This window comes from Vespula vulgaris, chromosome 1 (assembly GCF_905475345.1).
Source record: "Vespula vulgaris chromosome 1, iyVesVulg1.1, whole genome shotgun sequence".
NCBI lineage: Eukaryota > Metazoa > Arthropoda > Insecta > Hymenoptera > Vespidae > Vespula > Vespula vulgaris.
This window is the reverse complement of record NC_066586.1, coordinates 1,013,630-1,027,500: the sequence shown is the minus strand read 5'-3', so window position 1 is coordinate 1,027,500 and position 13,871 is coordinate 1,013,630. Positions and strand designations below refer to the sequence as shown.

Below are 13,871 nucleotides of genomic sequence, written 5' to 3'. Positions count from 1 at the left end.
TTTACAACTAACGTTTGCTCGTAGTTCGAAGCTATAGCGATATTATATTTTCTTTTTCATTATATTTCCTTTATCGATAATATTATATACGTTTATTATATTATTGTAATATTTTGTAACAATGTAATGTCAATGTTAATATCGATATTAAAGGAAATAATTAATGTATTATTGGTAATATGAATTGATAGACCATATAAATAGATATGGTTAATGACGATTACTTTTTTTTTTGTTTTTGTATTTGTAATATTTTATTATAGTGTAATGTTAATGTTAGAAAATATTTTACGATCGCGATTACGAGCGACTATAGTCGTTCGTCACGAAATCTTTCTCACGTAACACGGCCTAACGTTACTAGAGTCACCCGCAACGAAAATCAGTGAAGAAAGATCGGATAAAGAAAGAAAGCTTCTGATTGGTCGAATTATAATCTGTCAGTCATGATCGAACGAGCGAGTGAAATCACGATCTCTAAATACTCTTGCAAGGCACGACAGCCGGTTATACAAAAACGATCAGACGGCGATAGCGAAAGGGTTAATATGCTATTAATATACGATGAAAATTTTAGAAAAATATTAACCCTTATCACTCTAACACACTCTAACATTAGATACAATAGCGAATTTTAATTTTTTCTTTTCTTTTTTTTTCATTTGACATTTACATTTACAACACAATATTCGTAAAGAATACAAAGTAATAAATAGGCACATATAAAATAAATATATATAAATATATAAAAATTATATATAAAAAATTGACAAAATCTTCTTCGTAATCGTAGCTTAGAAAAGCGATAGAAATTATTCTTGAACATTTTTCTTCCTTTTCTTTTTTTTTTTTTTTCTTATTCGATCAACACACAGACATATATCGTAACGCAACACAATTTAACAATTTAATGACGTATTTTCTTTTCTTTTAATTCCGAATAATTCCAATAAGTTAATAGATGGGATGTAATGCGTATATTAGGAGAAAACGTCAACGTTTTTCATCTTACATCGATGGTGGGTTAGGGTAATAGATTATCCTAAAGGTATAAAACGTATTTGAAATTCGCGTAGAGGGGTCTCTCGTGAAAAGCATCTGGACGAAAATGACAAGGGGCTTTGTCGTGTTCGCATAGTTCGCATTTCGTCGGTGCATTTTCGGACTTCGTTTCTGACCAGGAACATGATTAGTGCGAGCACACTTGACCTAGTCGACCTATTGTTGTAAGCGAAGGGGAGAAAGAGAGAGAGAGAGAGAGAGAGAGAGAGAGAAACACCATTATATCGATACCATGTACATATAGAGATCTATTATTCGATACCCCTCTTCGACTCTATGGGTCATTGTCGTGTGTATCTCTTCTTTTATTACAAATTTTCTTACAAAAAGATTGAACGTTATAAGAGATATAATAGATAGGTAAGTAAGTACCTACGTCGATCGTATAAGATTTATCGATTTAGGAAAAGGATGATTCAATTTTGAAAAAGAAAAAAAAAGAAAAAAAAAAGAAATAGTGCGAACAACGATCGTTAGTTTGTAGATCCGAATAGATCTATTCGTTCTTTATTATATTTATTATATTTATCTAAATTATTACGATACGAATATTAATTGGATATATCTAAACATGAGTATAGATCAAATGGATATGATTTTGTCTGTATTCATTTATCAGACGAATTAGATATTCCTTAAATATATTTGTTATTTATCGATTAGATCGGATTAGAAAATTCCTCGAATATTCTCAATCTTATACAAATAATTACAAACGGCTATAAATATTAATTCGATTCATAAATATATCTAAATTAAATACGAATTCGTCTGTCTGCGTGCGCGTTCGTGATTGATCGGCAAATAACACGAACGAACAAGTATTACGCGCGAATTACAAGACAAAAAGATTCTTACAATTGTTCGAAATTAATAATATTAGAGATCAATCGATATATACTTTATATACTTACTTATCTACATCTACATAATCTCATCATATTCGTTCCGCAAAACTGTCCAACCGTATGCGTTAAAAAGAACGATAAAGCTACCGCGATTTCGGTTCTATTTACCAAACCTACCGTCCGTCCTCATAAATTCGCAAGCGCAATATCCGAGGTGCAAGATTTACGCGCATTTGTATATGTAGGTAGGTACTTACATACCTATAGGCGAGCGATTAGGTACTCGCTCGGTAAACTTCACGTTTCATTGGCCTCGGGCACGGTGTCCATCATTTAAAGAGAGTCGCGTTGGCCCGCGAGAAAGGAGATGGAGGAGGACGAGGATGAGGACGAGGATGAGGACGAGGACGAGGACGAGGAGAAGAGAAGAAGGAGAGGACAAGAGAGAGAGAGAAAGAGAGAGAGAGAGAGAGAGAGAGAGAGAGAGAGAGAGAGAGGAGGTGAACGCGCGATGCCTTCAAAGACAAACGAGCCGTAGGGACGATATCGGATAATTTTCAGGGATTCCACGGTAAACTGCCGAAATGATGGATCGTCCTGCGGAGAGCGAGGTTCGAACCACAGGGATCGGTAATGTGTGAAATTTTTGAAAGCCCACGGTAAGCGCGATCTCGCGCTCGACCGTGCGTGCAGGTTAGGTACACACGTTGCTCAAACAATTTATGGTTCCCTCCTGGCCTCCTCCTCCACCTCCTCCACCTCCTCCAATGCCACCTCCTCCAGTACCACCTCCCACCTCACACACGTACACACACATTTTCTCTCTCTCTCTCTCTCTCTCTCGCTCTCTCTTTCTCTTTCTCTTTCTCTCTTGCTCTTCTGTGCGCATTCTATCTCTTTGCGTTCGTCCTTCCCCTTCTCTCTATCTCTCCCTTCCTCTATCTCACTCTCTCTCTTTCACCCTTCTCTTTCTCTCTCTCTCTCTCTCTCTCTCTCTCTCTTTCTCTTTGTCTCTCTCTCTCTCTCTCTCTCTCTTTCTCTTTCTCTCTCTCTTCGTCTCTCGAAATCGCGTCAGCATTTAGCCAGCAGTATATTAGGCGAAATACAGGCGGATACCTATCCTCTCACGGACCATTACTGTTACCTTTGATCATCGGATGACCGGAGAATGGTTAACGCTGCGTCATCAGAGCATGAATTTCTCTCTATCTACCGCGATATAATTTACAATCCGCGACGTCCCGAACGTTTCCTCTATGTACTTTCTCTCGAATCATCATCCGGTTTTTTTATTTCTTCCATAAATATATATATATATATATGTGTGTGTGTGTGTGTGTGTGTGTGTATGTAACATCTAACGTATTCATGCTTTCCTATAAACAGTTCACCACTGATCCATGACTATCCTTAATCCGATACTATTTTAGATCGCAACGCTCTAAAAAAAAAAAAGATTGAAAATCTATCGTGAAGCGAGTATCGTCATCCACGATTGTTACCATTAATTTCTATCTCTAAATAGAAAAAAAAAAGAAGAAAAAAATCTGTCAAAAATTCTCAACTAACATGTAATCGCGTTAGTTATACGTATAAGAGAAGCGAATAGCATTTTCTTTTCTTCCCGTTTTCTTTTTTTTCTCGTTTTAATTTCTTTTCTCAATCTTTTTCTTTTTTCGCGTTTCTTTTTCTTGCCCTCGTTTTTTTCTTTTTCCGTTTCTTTAACTTTTTTATTATTAAATCTTCTTTTAGAAAGGTAAAGGCTCCCTTCTTGGAGCGTCTCGTTTAAGTTCGTCGAGAACACCGGCCGCCTGTTGCACGTTGGCGGCATCGAGTCTGACGTCACTTCCACCACCGACCGTCTCGTCGTGGTGTAGGGCTCGCTCGAGTGGGGGTAGGCGGGGGCAATGGTTAGAGCATGGGGCGTTGATGGTGGTGGTGGGGCAAAAAGGGGGAATATAACGCTCGGAGGGCGTGCTTGACAAAGGCGTGGTTACCTTGTCCCCACCCAACAATAAACAAGCGACTCTACCGTTAATTTGTTTGTTTTGCCCTTCCACCTTCCACTTCCTTTCCTCTCTTTCCTCTTTACCACACTCGCTCTGTCTCTCGTTCGTTCTCCTTTCCACTTACTCGCGTGCCCTCTTACTTACTTACTTACTTACTTACTTACTTACTTACTTACTTACTTGCTTACTTACTTATTTAGTTACTTATTTCCTTTAGGTACTCTGCCGTTTTCGTTATAATTCTAGTTCATTCGCGAGAACATAGAAAATTCAAAGATTCTTTAATCTTGTCGACTTCTTCTTACTATCACGTGTCGTTCGATCAGATCGGATACACTATAAAAATAATCAAATTCCTTCGCTTCACGATTAATCAAGAAGAATGATTTTTAATAATTTTATTACTCGTCATCGTTTAAATATCTCTCTCTTTCTTTTTTTTTAACGGTGGAAGGAAAAGAGATTTATTTATTTATTTATTTATTTTAATCATTCGTGTCTAATGATAATTGACAGGAATATTATATGTATCCATAGATATATGACCATAACGAGATATAGTCAAGTTAATCGGAAGAAGAAAGAAAAAAAAAAGATAGTAGATACTTTTTACAAATGTTTTATTTTAAATTAGAAAACAAATTTCCATCCTCCGTGTCTGAGAATAATCCCTGTCGCGATATTATATTCGTGAATATATAACATAATTGTCTAATGTGTTACGTAGTAAGAGTATCATAAAGAAAAACGAAGATTTTATTTTACATTAGAAAAAAAAAGAAATACAGAAGCAAAGAGAAAAAAACACAGTCTATAACGATAAGAAATTAAATTGGTGACGCACATGCGAGGGTGGTTAGATAATATTAGTACAGTGACAATTGCGCAAAGTAAAATTCCAGGTTATATTTGTAAAAGTGCAAATAGTATTATCAGCGTACTTCGCCGAACGACGTAGGTATATATGCGCCAGGGTTGGCAAACAATCGTTTTCTTTTTCTTTTTCTTTTTCTTCTTCTCTTTTCTTTCTTTCTTTTCTCTCTTTCTTCTCTCTCTCTCTCTCTCTCTCTTTTCTTTTTTTTTCTTCTTGTTTACCGTCTTTAAAGAGAAGTAAAGAAGAAGCTTATTGACTTGCTCGCGGTAGTAGCGATCATTCGACGTTTGTTCAAGTGTGACAAAACAATCAGGTGGCGAATAGGAAGAACGAGCCGATAACAGAAAACACGGTTCGTTAAATGAATTTCATTGAATTTCACGTATGCGAGGTATAGATAGTCTTTTGGTAGGTCTTATCTATTATTTCAGGAATTATCGTTCGATTCCGCGTATGTTTCGTGTTTACGAACGTTACGAAATAATTTTAATAGACGTTAAATCGACTTTTTCTCTGTCTGTTTCTATTTCTCTCTTTCTCTCTCTCTCTCTCTTTCTTTTTTTCCTATAGACAAGTGTTTAAAGTTATGACTTTATTCTCATATTCGTAATTAAAAAGTCAAAGTACCGTTTTATGTAATATCGTTGAGCATTCTCTTTTCTCTCTCTCTCTCTCTCTCTCTCTCTCTCTCTCTTTTTATATATATATATATATATATCTTTTTCTTTTCGCATATCGGATCCAGGCTACACAGAAAATTGGTTGGAATCGATCTTAAGAGCCCTGCCCGAGTGCCGGAGGGATGCTCGGAAGCGGGGAACGACTTGACCTTGGCTGGATTCACGCGTAGCTGAGCTAACGCAAAATCGAAACGCGTTACTTCCACCGCGTGGATCCTCCTAAAGCCGAGTTCACATCGTTTCTCGAGACTCGACTCGAATCATCCTAATCGCTTTCCTAATCTCGACAGCGAGAAGGACAGCTTTCTTCAATTTTATCCTTCGATGATTCGATACGTAAGTACTTACCTACCTATCTACCTATATTACCAACTCATTTATATATTTTCTAATTATAACTATCCCTTTTTTTTCCTTTCTTTTTTTTCTTCTTCCCCCTCGAGAAAATCGCCTCCTTTATGTAACAAAGTAAGAATCAAGCGAGATGAATCTATTGACGATAATAGATGCATACAAATACAGGATATAATTCGCGTGGCTTGGCCAGTAATTTCGATAACAAGTTCGAACGTTAATTGCATTATCGGAATGTAAATAAAATTAACAATGTAATTAGACGAAATTTACTCCGTTTTGTTGAAAATATCTATATCAATGCTCGATAAATCGTCCGATCGGTAAATATTTTTAATTAATCTGAGGAAAAAAAAGAAAAAAAAATATATATATATATCAAACAGTCGCAAAATTTTTAACATCCGCCTGCTACATATGAAGCTACATTTTTTTGAATTTTAAATACTTACACAGTTACCTACCTGCTTATTCTTCTTCTAATACCAAATACGATTGGATAGGTCCTTTCTTAATTCATTAGAAAATGTTCGTGTGAAACGAGCTTACTTCGGGCAACGAATGAGGGACCGAGAAAACGTAGACGCACGCACTACCGACAGGGGTGGATGCAACGACATCCCCACCTCCGTCGGTCCATCCACGATAGGGTGAGATAGAAAGAGTGAGTGAGATAGATTGCGTGGGACTGTGTGTGTACGTGTATGTATATATCTGTGTACGTGTACGTGTAAGAGAGAAAGAGAAAGACGGACACAGAGACAGAGAGAAAGAGAGAGAGAGAAAGAGAGAGATACATAGATCTAACAGGGTGGTGGAAAAGAGGGTGAGTCACCGACGCGCTCGCGGACTACTCTGGCGTGCATAACACCCACGGCCGAGGCACGCGTGACTAGATACTGTTTTGCACAAAGGGGACAAACGCCAATTATATTTTAATATCCTCCGAGGCCGACGCACGTCGGGCGCCTTTCGAAAGCGTTGACGAAAATTCCTCAGCGCTTTCAACCCAACAAACCAACGAAGCAACCATCCAACCAACCACCCATCCACCCATCCACCCACCGTATCTTCCCCTCTTTAACCATATTTTTTTTCTTTTTTCTTGTTGTCAAAGTCCAACCCATACTAGTACCTTCTACTACAATATTAACACGAAAGTTTGGATAAAAACGATCGACGACTCGATTCGAATCGAACTATGTAATATTCGATTTAATTGTTTGTATGAATGTGAGAGGAAAAAGAGAAGAAAGAGAAAAGGAAAGAGAACAAAGAGAAAAAAAGAAAGAAGAGCCGACGATTGGATCGCTCGAAATTTCGATTTTTTCTTTCTTTTATGTTTTTCTTTTTTTCTTTCAATCCCGCAATAGGCAGATAGCTAGGTAGATAGGTAGGTGGATATGTACCTACCTACCTGCCTACCTACCTATCTATCTATCTATCTATCTATCTATCTACCTACCTACCTATCTACCACCTTTAGCTTTCTCATCGAATCTCGTGGGACACGCGAATTAACATAAACCTACGGACCCCTTGCTATATTTATAAATCTGTATGTGACGACACGATTCTATTTTCTCTCTTTCTTTTTTCTCTTATATATAGAAACCTCCACTTTATAGTTACACGAAAGTAACGAACGAATAAGGATCATTACCTATCATCGGCAGTATCCATTTTATACGTAGAATAATTGAAAACACGATGGACCGAACGATTTCATATAAAAAAAAATATTGCAAATGGGTATTTAAAGTCATGAGATAGAAACAAAGAAAGAGAAAGAAAAAGAACAACGAAAAGACGAAAAAAAAAAGAAGAGAGATAGACCAAGAGACAGAAGATAGACAGAAGACGAAGATAGAAGTAGATAGAAGTAGATAGATAAATAGTAATAAGAGAAACGAATCGAAGATATACGGTTTTCGAGCGAGCTTGTAGAACCGAGAAAGAATCGATGCGAAAGACTACGTCGTTATCTGTGTTCGGCGATCGGCCGGACGGCCGAGCCGCGTCTGGCGCGAATTCACAGCGTGGGTAGCCTTTTTCGTTCGACGGCGGCAGCGGTGGTGGCGGCGGTGGTGGTGGCGGTGGCGGCGACGGCGGTGGTAGTGATGGTGGTGGTGGTGGTGGTGGTGGTGGTTGGTGATGGTGGTGGTGGTGGCGAGAGCGCACAAAGACGAACAGAGACAGAGAGAGAACACTGACAGAACACCGACAGTATACACTCACGTACACGCACACAGATAAACGGAGTTATGTGGTAGTAAGAATATATACTCGAGTATGCATATGTATCTGTGTGTACGTGTTCGTACGTTAACGTGTGAGTGTCCAATGTACTTTTGTATTTGTACGTACGTGTACGTGTACTGTTAAGATAAGAGAGAGAGAGAGAGAGAGTGAGAGGGGGAGAGAGAAGGAGAGAGAGAGAAAGAGAGGAGTCGCGCGCGTCATATGAATGCGCATGCGCGAGTCGTGCACAGCACGCGCCCTCCGATGTGCCTTCCGCACGGTCGAGCATCTCCACCATTCAGAATCGATGATGTCACGAAGCGGAGGCAGTATCCCCCACCAAAGGTATCTAACCGCATCTAGTGGGGGTAACCCAGGGAGTTTCTTATTGGTCGAGGTTAAGCGATGTAGCCGCGGCTCTCGCTGTTAGCCACGACCCAACGAGAGTTCGCCAAGTCGCACCGTGCCAGTCCGTGCGTGTACTTTGCCTAATAATATTTCCTCACGGCGAGGAGAGCGCACGGCGAGTAACGCGCACGGGGTTCCAAAAGAACAAGAGAGAAAGAACGAAGGAGATAGATAGAGAGATAGAGAGAGAGAGAGAGAAAGAGAAAGAAAGAGAGAGATAGATAGAGAGAGATAGAGAGAGAGAGAGAAAGAAAGAGAGTTAGAGATAGAAATAGATAGATAGAGGTCAGAGTGTGCGTTCACTTTTCTCTCTCGTATATTCTCTCTGGGAAACTTAACAACTCTACGTCCTTCCATATTACCAACGTTTTACTTCACTTATTTAAACGCGAAAATAAGGTGACCCGATCAGAAGGACACGTGCGTTCCTATCGTGCGGATCCTCCGTCGCGCTACGATCCTTTCCGGAACTTTTCGAACGTACGAACGAGAGAAAGAAAGAAAGAAAGAAAGAGAGAGAGAGAAAGAAAGAGGGTTTCTGTTTTGGATTATATCTACTCGCCCGTGAGGGGTAACGAACGTGGAGTTTAGAAAAAAGGGGCGGAGAAGGAGATCGAGCGTGTAAACGATCAGCTTATATCGTTATTGATATCTATCTTTCGTGAGAAGTTAAATACATAGAAGAAGAGAGAGGAGAAAGAGAGAAAGAGAGAGAAAGAGAGAAAGAGAAAAAAAGAAAAAAAAACGAGAAAGAGAGAGAGAGAGAGAGAAAGAGAGAAACGTTGATTCGATAGATAACATCGAGGATTGTGCGCGTAAATTTTTGTTTTTTTTTTTCGTTTGACATTATTATCGACATTCTCGTGAACTCGACATTTAATCAAAGACCCTACGACGATAACGACGACGACGATTAGTAATTGATAATAATCAGTGTAATCGCGTGTGTATACTGTATGGAAGAAGATACTGTGACAACACGATTGGCAAAGGATAGATCATCGTAGATCATCGTGTTAGAAGAATAATATAACTTCGGAGATAACGAAGAAGAAGGGAAGAAAAAATATCCAGGGATAGCTAATTACATACAAGGAGTCGTTTTAACTCGACTGCCCGAAGAGAAACATCCAGAGAGGAGTGTAAGAAGAAGAAGAAGAAGAAGAAGAAGACACCGTCGGCCGTCGGCAGAAAGAAAAAAGAAAAAGAGAACGAGAGACGATCGAACGAGAGAGGCCGAACGAGTGAAGAGAAAGAAAGAGAGAGAGAGAGAGAGAGAGAGAGAGAGTGATATCTTGGTACGTGATCACGTGCTTTACGCTTTGATCTCTTCCGCGAAGATACTTGTTCTGTGGTTTTGAGGTTTCACACTGTTCCTCTATTTCAGTTTCCACGAGCGTTATATGTTTTTCTATTTTTCCTTCTTTCTTTTTCTGTTTTTCTTTTTCTTTTTTTCTATTTTTTATTTCTTTACTTTTTTACCTTCTTTTTCGTTTCTTTTTTTGACTAAACGATCAGTTTCTCTCATTTTAGATAAGATTTCGTCTGTTTGATAATCTCTAACGATGTGTGTATGTGCATATATAAAGTATAAAAAAATATATATGTGTGTGTGTGTGTATGTATATATTTCGCGAAGTATATAGAAAAGGAAGCAATATAAAAAATATTAGATAATTTCGTTACGATAAAGTTTCGGTAAAGATTTACAATGAACTCGATAATAATATTTAAATATTAGTGTACGCGTGTACGCATGCCTTTTTCGTATTTTATTTCACGCATAGATAAGGTATAAACAGATTCGTATTATTCGTTCGATAACGTTCGATTTCATAGTTATACTACTTAGAAAGACAGAGTTGATATCTATTATTGCTCTTGAAGAAAAATAGAAGAAAAAAAAAAACGATGGATATTCGAATCGTATTGAAATTTATTAGAGTATCGTTAATAATTATCGTACGAGTATCAATATTTCATTATCAAATTTTATAGAAAATATGAATGAGAAATTGATCCTTCTGTCCTTTTTTGTATGTCTATTTTTCTCTTTCTCTCGTCTTGGTATTGTGGTATAATTAATAGACGGATAAACTACAAATTTGCCGTGGCAAATCCGTAAAGCGAGTTAGATTGAGTAAATAAAGAGAGAAAAAAGAAAGAAAAAAAGAAAGAGAGAGAGAGAGAGAATGGCAAAAGCGACACAAGTGCGGACACCCCGCAGTGACGTATTCGACGCCAAGCATTGTGAACGAACCTTTCCTACGTCAAGAGAGAATCAGAGAGAAAGAGAGAGAAAGATGAAGTAAAAGAGGGGTTCCTTTCGTGGCTTTCGAGATGAAAAAGCATCTCGTCGATCGGTACTCGATACGAAAATGAAAGCGGTAGCTTTTGAAAATCGTTATAGGGTGCAATTCGATCCCATTTCAATTTCTATTGATAATTTAATTGTTCTTCAACGCGTACGTACATATACATACACATATATATAGATTTATATATATATATATATATATATATATGTATGTATATACACGTATACAATTTTTACATTATAAATTTCACTAAAACAAAAAATGAAACTTTCGATTCGACTTGGATAGCGACTTGAAATTTCGCGATAAAATAGTAATCGCAAACATTTCGAATATAATTTTTAATAGACGCGTTTAATTTATTTCTCTTTTCTTTTTGACGTTTAATTCGCGAAGAAGATATTGCTCGATATCATTTGATATTTCTCTAAAAGAAAAACAAAAAAAATATATATATATATATATATACTCGTTTGCGTGCGACACATTTATACACCTAATCTTTTCAAGAGCATGAAACTCGAGTGGCATGACTTTAGGTATCGTTCGTAGACAATTAAGTTGCATATGGTGGTGTCGTCGCTTCTTGCAGTTGGTTCCACTCGCTTAAACAGTGTAAACGGTCGATCGATTGCTCGTTCTCGACACTAAGTAAGATAATTTGACGTTCCTAGTAGATACCTACTAGTTTCCAATGACATACTACTTTTTATAAGCTCATTTAAGTATAGAGAACGAAAGAGAGAGAGAGAGAGAGAGAGAGAGAGAGAGAGAGAGAGAGAGAGAGAGAGAGAGAGAGAGAGAGACATTTAATAGATACTTGATCCATTTATCGGCGCATGAGACACGTGAAAATAGAGAAATATATCGTTCTTTTCTATATATACTAAATAAATAATCCTTTTTTTCTTATTCATTATATCTTTTTCTTTTTTAAGTACTCAACTTCGATAATCAATATTCATTCATTAACATTTTAATGGCAGGTAATGATTTCAATAATATCGAGAAAAGCAAAATTTTCCTCTCTCTCTCTCTCTCTCTCTCTCATTCATTTCTATGTTATTATTATCAATCAATGGACGGATATTATAGACGTGTGTTCACGGATAACATAATGGCGTATAGAAGTCAATGCGTATGCGGCAGCGCAAGCAATTAATGCCCACGAGTTTGAACATACACACACACACACACACACACACACACACGCATAGGTATATGCATATAGGTATGTACCTACGCATAGATAGATACATACAACATGGCGAGGGGTAGGGGGTGGTATGGATTTTGACGGTGTCAGAAACGTTGACGGGAATATTCACTGGTAGTGCTTGGTGTAGATGTAGTAGCGTCACGATGGTGACGATGGTGATATACACGATGATGGTGTTGGTAGGTAGGTACTGCCGGTGCCAGTGCCATTAACAGTGTTTCGGCCGGAAATGTAAAGCATAATGTGCCGGCAGCTCTTGGATATGGAACCTATTACCATCCGGTTGTATAATACCCATGCCGACGTTGTTTCGCGCTTATTCACGCGTTGTCACCGTTCGCGTTCGGGACACGTTGTCGTATGAACTAGGAGTGGGACGAAACGAGAGGGATACGTAGTATGTAGCTAGATATTCTAGGGGATTGTTCGAAGGATATTATTACTTTGCTTGGAGTCTTAAGAAAGAGAAAGAGAAAGAGAAAGAGAAAGAGAAAGAGAAAGAGAAAGAGAGAGAGAGAGAGAGAGATCAATTTCGCTTACTTATATTTTCTTTATATAATTTATTATATAAAGATTTTATTAATTTATTCATTAGCTATTTATATTTGTATATATACGTACGTACATATATATATATATATATATATTTATATACATACTTTTGTATATATGTATGTATGTATGTACGTATGTATGTGTATAAGATAAGTAGAAATAGAAAATAGAAAAAGAAAAAAAATTACGTAAACGACAAATAAGTAGTTAGACCGTTTAACTATCATCTATTTAATATGATAGATTAAACAAAGAAGAAAAAAAAAAGAATACGTTGCCGCAGATATTTCAATCGTGATCTATTCATCCATTCACCCAATCGATAGATCCGTCCGTTCGTTCGTCTGTTCGTCTATCGAATTTGACTGATTATTGATTAGACTAATCATAATAACGAATAGATATTTGTCATGAATTTGATATCGTTTAAACGACATCATCGAAATGATGTTTAACGAAAAATCTCAATTGGTTTCTCGCTATAACAAATATTATTTTTTACGATACGATATGAGCTTTAAATTTATAGATAGAAGACAGTCTCCGGTGTTAATCGCGATCCGATTCGAATCGGCTCTTCGTCACGGAGATAGAGTTGAGTTCGAGTTTACTAAATCGACAGCTTGGCGTCTTGTAAACACAAGCCGGTGAGATCCTGTTTGCGCTCAGTCGGGCATAATCCAAGGTAATCCTCTCTGCACAATATGCGAGCGCGATGTACTCTCTCTCTCTCGCTCTCTCTCTCTCTTTCTCTATCTATCTATCCATCTATCCATCTATCCATCTATCTCTCTTTCCTTCCTGCATAGATCTACCTGTCTCTCTCTCTCTCTCTCTCTCTCTGTGTGTGTTACGTTCTCCAGCATCCAGCGTATCTTTTTACACTCGTGTTATCTTCTATACCGAAGATTCTCTCTCTCTCTCTCTGTTTCTCTCTCTTTTTCTAGAACGAAGAGGATTCTATTTTTAGAAAAATAAATTAAAAAAAATAGATAACAGAGAAAACGTCGCTTATACGTCGAGAGACATATAGGTAGTACGTGAACGTTAATAGTATGGGGGAGAAAGAAAAAACAAGAAAGAAAGGAAGAAAAAAAATTGAGAGAAAAGAGAGAGAGAGAGAGAGAGAGAGAGAAGATTTGTTTGCAAAAAAAAAGAAAAGAAAAAGAAAGAAAAGGAAAAAAAGAAAAGAAAAGAAAAAAGAAAAAAAGAGCATTGCAAACAATTTACAGAGTGGGATATGCTTTCTCGCTTTTCTTTTCTCATAATTCTTCAGATCCGATTATGTGCCGTCGTCGGTGTA

The 13,871-nt window shown here is 37.6% G+C and overlaps 1 protein-coding gene across 5 annotated transcripts in view; it reads left to right on the top strand.

Annotated features, from left to right (window-relative positions):
- The first annotated feature begins 5,790 nt into the window (after nucleotides 1–5,790).
- The window catches only part of LOC127063596 (paired box protein Pax-6-like), a 94,346-nt gene continuing 86,265 nt past the window's right edge, over nucleotides 5,791–13,871 (top strand). Inside the window, exon 1 of one of the 5 annotated variants that reach the window (XM_050993609.1) lies at nucleotides 5,791–5,809. The gene's annotated coding sequence lies outside the window, so the exon portion shown is untranslated. Of the gene's footprint in view, nucleotides 5,810–8,501; nucleotides 9,775–13,871 lie in introns of those variants that run through there. The other 4 variants (XM_050993617.1, XM_050993592.1, XR_007781434.1 and 1 more) reach the window with 4 other exon arrangements.